Below are 7,429 nucleotides of genomic sequence, written 5' to 3'. Positions count from 1 at the left end.
TGCATATATAAGCATGCACACGGTTTTTATAATTTTTCTATAATTTGAAAGATTTTTTAAATTGATTTATTTCCTTTCCTTTTATTCATAAAATCCCCAATAATTATCCCTCAAATTATTATTGTGGTGATTTATTCATGAAAATCCTATATTTATGCCAAAATATTGTTGAAATATTTTTAGTGCATTTTTATAATTGCATTTTGTATTTTTAAAGCTAAATTGCATATAATTACAATATTAGCCTTATTAATGTATAATTACATTTATATGCATAAAATTGATTTTCTATATTGTTAAAATGTTAAATATCTATTTTAAATTATTTTATTATACAAATTTATTTTTTAGAAATTATCTGTTATTTATTATAAATTATATAGGGATAAATTGGCTATTTAAAATATAGCCAGATTATATTTCAGTCGTAGCCTCAATTAAACCCAATACCCAGCCCAATTCCTAATCAAATTACCTGACCCAGGCCCTAAATGAAATTACCCGACCCAAGACCCGTCAAATCCTGGCCGTTGATCTAAAAGATCAGCGGCCCTCGTTCGTTCCTTCCTTTTTAACTCTAAACGACCCCTAACCCTAACCATTTTTCATAAATCGCCGCCTCTGCATTCTCTCATCTCCTCTCCTTTCTTAATAACTCAACCAAACCCTAGCCCTTCAAACCGCTGAGCTCTCTTCTCCGGTCTTCTCCTATGATCTCTCATTGAATCCTAAGCCTCCAATGGCTTCTCTAATGCCATGCTTGCCTTCTCTAAGGTCTTCAAGGGCCCAGGGCCATGCTAACTTGCATCTAGGGTTCGTCACTTGTCTGTTCTTGGCTACTCCAGTGTGATTTCGAGCAAAATCACGTCTTATTTGTTACGATCCTTGGGATTCTAGACAGGTTCTTCCATCTCTATTTGGATTTCTTTTGAAACCCTAATTTCTGCCTACATATCCTAGATCTGTACAAATTTAAAATGATTTGAGTTTGTTCTTTTGATGTTTTACACTGTCCTTGGAACTCTTTATGAGAATCATGTGATTTCAAGTGTTTTCACCTTCTTCTAAAAAATTAGGGTTTCAGAACTTCTTTAAAACTTTGTTTAAACTGATTCTTTATGTTTGAACTTCTATTTCTTGCATATTTTGACTGATTCTATGATTTTACTACCTTTTCAACTCGCCTATGTTGAAAGCCCAAATTTTTTAGATTTCTTCGTTTGGTTCTGTGGATTAGCATGATTGCTCGTTTCTTGTTTGAGTTTCTGGACTATCTTGCCTCGAATATGTTCTTACTGAGTTTTTAGCCTAACTTATATCACCTCTATGTGCTTGTATTCATCTTGACTATTCAAGGCTCGCTTCTTTCAGTGTTGTTTAACCTGCATGTTTGCTATGTCTGGTTATTCTTATCTTACTCTATTTATATGCTGAATACTGAATCATGACACTCTCTTTGATTGACTCTGAGCTTCATGTTTCTTAGCTTGATTTGAAAACTTCCCTTTTTAAGCTCGCTTTATCTTTGCACGAAAACCCTTCGTGTCTTCGGGCAAAGAGGGGCAGTTGTAAGCACGTGATTTTTGCCCTATATGAGAATTACTCCCAAAAAATTCAAAAAAAATAAAGTAATTTTTCTTGGTGTACAATTTTGTGATGTTTTGTGATATTTTGAATAATTATTTGTATTTATCTGTGCATGTTTATTTGCTAAATTAATAAAAAATACAAAAATATGTCGCATTTTGCATATAGGATTTAATTCTACAATTGTTAGTAATTAAATTTGTTTTACAAAAATTAAAAATTACAAAAATAGGCATCGTTTGCATTTTTAGCATTTAATGTCCAAATATACAATTTTATGCTTAATTAATACTTAATTGTGCGTTAATTGTTATTGGGAGTTAATTTGCGCTGTTATAACTTAATTTAGTTCTTAATAATAGTTTAAGTATTTTTATAATTTAGTTTTAGAAAAATAAAAGAAGAAAAGAGAGCGAAAATATAAAGAAAGTCGGAATTAGGCCTCTTCTTCAATTTCAAGCTATAGGCCCAAAAAATGGCCCAATCTTCCCTACGACCCAGTCCATTTCGAACTGGGTCGACCCAGTCCATAACCCAAAAGACCCAAACCCCTTTTGTCTTACATTTTACAACACAAAACAAAAGAAAAAAGAAGAAAAAACCCTAAAAACTAAGGAAAGCATCTGCCCCCCTATTCTCCTTCTTCTTCCTCACAACTCCAAAGCACAACCATGGCTGCCTTTTACCCCACCCCCTCTCATCCAAACACCATCAACAAACAGTTCGTCATGACCAAACGACCTCAAGAACCATAGCTACTGCTGTCCGCGTAGCTATCTCTGCGTCGTCACTTCATCTTCTTCGTCTTTCGTCAAGCTCGAGCTTGAGCTCGACATCCATGGCTGCCTAGTCGTGGTAGTTTGTTTCCATCCCCTCCATCATGCTGCTGCTGCTCGTAACTATGGCTACTGTCTCGTCTTCTCCGGCGTCGAGTTTGAAGCTCGACACCCATGATAGTTGTTGCCTTAGTTTCGACCTCCATCGCACATGGCTGCTGCTGTCCGTTCTCTGAAACCATAGCGTCTTCCTCCTGCTTCGCTACGTCCAAACCCGCCTTGTTTTGCTGCGTTGTTGCCACGACGAGCAACTTATTTTGTTTCAGTTGCTGCTGCCACCATATCGTTTGGTCGAGTTTCAGCCGAGGTCGTCAAGCTTCGTCTTGAGTTCGTCGTTGAGTTTGTTGTCGAATCCGGACAGATTCATTCCCATTCGAGGTTCGTCGAAACAATCCGTACATATTTCATTTCGATCCGGTTAGTAGTTTTTGAGTTTTATGTTGTCCGTATTTTGTTTTGATATTTTCAAATCTAAAATCAACAAATGTTTGTTTTGTTTATCGTTTGAATTAATTTTTAGCTCATGTTCATGTGTTGTTTGTTAAATTAATTTTCAGATTTTAAAATGGAAGTTTAATTAGTTGTTTTCATGTTTATTTCATGTTTGTTTTATTGTTTAAGTAAGTATTTGTTAGTTTGATGTTTGTTAGATTCAAATTGAAATTTAATCAACTATTTCTTCAATTTGTTTCATGTGTATGTATTGTTAGAAATTGTTAATATTGTTAAGTTCAAGTTTAAGTTCATAATTGTTTATTCGTCGATCTTGTTATTTGTTTAAAGAATTTAGTTGTATTAAAGGAATATATTGTTTTAATCGTTTAATCCGTCATGTTTGTTGTCTTAAAATAGATTCAATTCATGTTCATACTTTGTTTGATTGTTCTTGAATCCGAAATTTGTATAGTTTGATTTCTTGTTTATCATTTATGATTATTTCTTGAATTTGTCTCATAATCTTGTTGTTTAAGTTTAATATAGGAATTGTTGGTTGTAATATTGTTAGAGTTGATTTTAAGTTCAATATGATTGAATTTAGAAATCTTCATACTTTGTTTGTTGTTGTTGTTGAATCCGAAAATAGAATTGTTTGTTGCCAAAATATTGTTCAATCAAATTTTAGTTGTTCTTTGTTGTTCAATTTGTGTTCATGTGATTTGTTGTTGAAATGTTGTTAAAATCATGTTCATGTGATATTGTTGTTATGATGTTCATCCATGTTCATATTGTTGTTTGAACATTGTTAGAAATTGATCATATTGACTATATTTTGGTTATGTTTGATTAAATGATGTGTTATAGCTGATGGGTAATTTGGTAAATTTGTAGTACGTTCAGGGGTAGTTTGGTAATTTCAGTAAGGTTGGAGGGGGTAGTTTAGGAATTGTACATTTTGAAATTGTTTATTTGAAGCATGGGGGACAAAATGAAATGGGGTGGGTTGTGATATGATTATTTAATATAAAGGGGGGACAAGATTTAAATTAAAGGGGAATCTTGCATTATTTTAAATAAAGCATGGGGGACAAAATATAATGGGGGGGTGTGATATGTTTATTTAATGTAATGGGGATGAGTGGAAAGATAATGGGTTGGGTAGAGAAAAAGTATTGATTTAATTGATTAAAAGTTTTATGGGATGGGATTATATATAGGTGAAGTCTTGAACACAAGAAGAACAAGAATACAGATAGAGAGAAAAAAAACGGACAGAGAATAGAAGAGAGAAAAAATTCCGAAAAATATTTAAGTTTTCAAAATAAAAAATAAAACTAAAAAAAAATCTACTGCTTTCTTTCTTTGTTAGAAATTAGTATTAATGGTTGTTGTTTTATTTAAAGCTTAAAGCTTTTGTTTTTGGGATTACTACTCCACTGGTCTGTTACTGGGTTGTTACTGTTGCTGGGCAGTTGTTGCTATTGTACTGTTATTATTGCTGCTGATTCTCATCATCATTTTCTTTTTCTTCCAATATCAGGTACATATCTGAAAATTCATGTCATGAAAAGCTTCAACATGGCAAGTAAATGAAGTTTGATTATAAAGATGTCTTCTTACTCATTTAAATTTTATTAGTTTAAGTTTCAGTTTTGTTTTAGTTGGTTAATATAGTATTAAATCAATTGGTAGATTAGTTCTCTTTCTTAATAACAAATGGCTTAGTTATTTTAGGAACGCGATCAACTCATTTCTTTTAATATATGAAATAATATCAATGATTCTTTACAAAATATAGAGTTAGTGTTTGCAAATATTCGCATAGGCAGAATATAAGAATTGGTTTATTTATCTCAAACCCAATCTTTGTAAGCAAAATTAACCAAACAATTATAACTTTGGACTAAAAACAAGTATATGATAAGGATATGGGATTTACAAGTACGAATTGCAACATTTTATGTCAAGGATATGTAGAAATAGAATTCGCATTAAATGTAACAATAAAAGTTCTGCAGAAACTATTAATTTGTTTATCAAATTAATTCTTTTTCCAGTTTTATATGCGATTCAATTTTTGGATATGTTAATGTTGTATCCACGATAAAAATGGTAGTATTTTTAGTTACATGTTGTTTGTTTCTTTTTCATATCATTAATTCTTTAAAATTTGAATAGTTTTGAGGTATATAATTCATACGCGTAAAATAAGACTTGTAGCAACGCCTAATAAATTTTGAATTCTTTGTCAAGAAATTTGGTGGCATCCCAATCGGTAATTCTCCACGATTCTTACATTTAAAATAGATAGATGCAATAAACATTTATGGAAAATCTATACTATTATTAAGAATCTTTTGCGTGATTAGGGATGCGTTCGCGTAACCTGATTATATTTCTAAAAGCAATTCGGATTATGCGTTCGCGCAACTTCGAAAGAACATTTAATAAAAAGGGGGCTCTTCGGAGAATATCAATATTAATTTCATATAACTCGAGATGTGCGGTTCAATATTTAATTATACAAGAGCGACGAACGTTCATAATTTTATTTTAGCACAATTTCGAACTTAAGTTTTTTTTATATATAATAAAAAATTTCGAAAAAATAAATAAATAAATAATAATTATTATATTGTGTATACGTACGCGTGACACGATTTTCACGTTAAAAAATATTAATATATAAAACGAATACACGTACGCGTGATTCGATTCGAAGAAGGGTCTTTAATTATAAACAATTTAAATAGAAGCGGTAACAATAAAATCATGCAATAAAAATGTATTTAATAAATCAAAATAATCAAGCCAAATATAACAGTTGAGCGACCGTGCTAGAACCACAGAACTCGGGAATGCCTAACACCTTCTCCCGGGTTAACAGAATTCCTTATCCGGATTTCTGGTTCGCAGAATAATAAACAGAGTCATATTCTCCTCGATTCAGGGATTAAAATTGGTGACTTGGGACGCCTCAAAATTCCCAGGTGGCGACTCTGAAACAAACAAACAAATCCCGTTTCGACTGTCCTTTAATTGGAGAAAACCCCCTTCACCCCTCGCGGGCGCGGAAAAAGGAGGTGCGACAGCTCTGGCGACTCTGCTGGGGATTTGGAAACCCAGAACCACTGGTTCAGGGTTCAAGAATTCGAGCTTAAAATAATTGTTATAGTTGGCTTTATTTATTATCTGATTTTTTTTACATGATATATGTCCAATGTGTTAAATGACACTTTTACCGCTTTAATATTATTTGAATTATGAATATATACAACTGCTACGAAACCCCCTTCTTTCTGAGTCTTCTAAATTTATGGTGCACACGTGCGCGTGGCCCACCTTTCTGTTAAAGTCATACCAAATAAGACGAAGTTGGGACAAGTAACTAGGCCGGGTAGACTTTCGTGCTCCCGGTACGTTGCCCCCGCTTCGGCTCAAACTGTCCGTTTGGGTAATCCAGGGCTAGATCAATATGCCTCAGGTTTTTTCACTTAGAATAACTCAGCTTCATGCCGGATCCCTAGTAGGAGCGATTGTTTGCATCACGTGCATTTGACTTTGGAGACTCAACACAGGGGTTGGGTCTGTCTAGGACAGGTGTACCAAAAAAAAAGACCATCCTGATGCATCTTACTCGCTGCTACTTGCGCATTTATTTTATCCGGATTTATGTGTTGACTGACTTTTGAATATCATGAATAATATTTTAAAATTGAAAAAAAGGAAATAGCGGTTAGGGAATTGACTGTTTATTTTTGAAAAAAAAAAAATCAATGCCCAAATACGTCAAAACTCTGCCGAAATTTTGAGAAAATGGAAAAAAAATATTTTTAGTTTGTTTTATTAAAACCAAAGAAAAAATAGAAAGAAAAAAAAAATCATTGTTCTGTCTTATTTTTCAAAAAAATAAAAAAAATAAAAAAAAATATATATATATATATAAAGGAAAATAGTTTGTCTTCCCCTGAAAATGACAATGAAAAAGAGTCTTACTTTTAAAATAGTTTTTTTTATTTCGTTTCTGAAAAATTCAAAATAATAAAATAAAAAGAGTCGGGCGTTGAAAGTGGTTTTATTATTAAAATGAGTCGGGCGTTGAAAGTGGTTTTATTATTTGTTGCAAATATATATATATAAATCCAAAAAGTTTTTCTTTATTTTCAAAAAATGTATATATATCTTTATTTGTTGCAAAAATATTTGTCCTGCCAAAAAAGTCTAGAAAAGTTTTGTTTAGACTCCCAATTTTCAAAACAAAAAATCCAAAAATATTTTCCATTATTGACTTCTTTAGAAAGTCTTTTTAATTATTAAAAAAAATATATATAATAAAATTAAAAAAATCCGAAAATATTTTCCTTCTTCTTTAAAAATTGAAAATAAAATTCAAAATTAAAAAAAAATTAGAAAGAATTTCTTTTATTAAAGGTAAAATTCCAAAAAAATATTTTCTTTCTTCTTAGAATAAGAAAAAAAAATATATAAAAATCTTCCTTTTACTTTTGAAATTCTCAAAGTTCAAATCAAAAGAAAAGGAATTCTTAGAAGTCTTTCTTTCAAAAAGA

Source organism: Nicotiana tabacum, chromosome 1 (genome assembly GCF_000715075.1).
Source record: "Nicotiana tabacum cultivar K326 chromosome 1, ASM71507v2, whole genome shotgun sequence".
NCBI lineage: Eukaryota > Viridiplantae > Streptophyta > Magnoliopsida > Solanales > Solanaceae > Nicotiana > Nicotiana tabacum.
The sequence above is the reverse complement of the archived record's forward strand: the minus strand, read 5'-3'. Positions refer to the sequence as shown.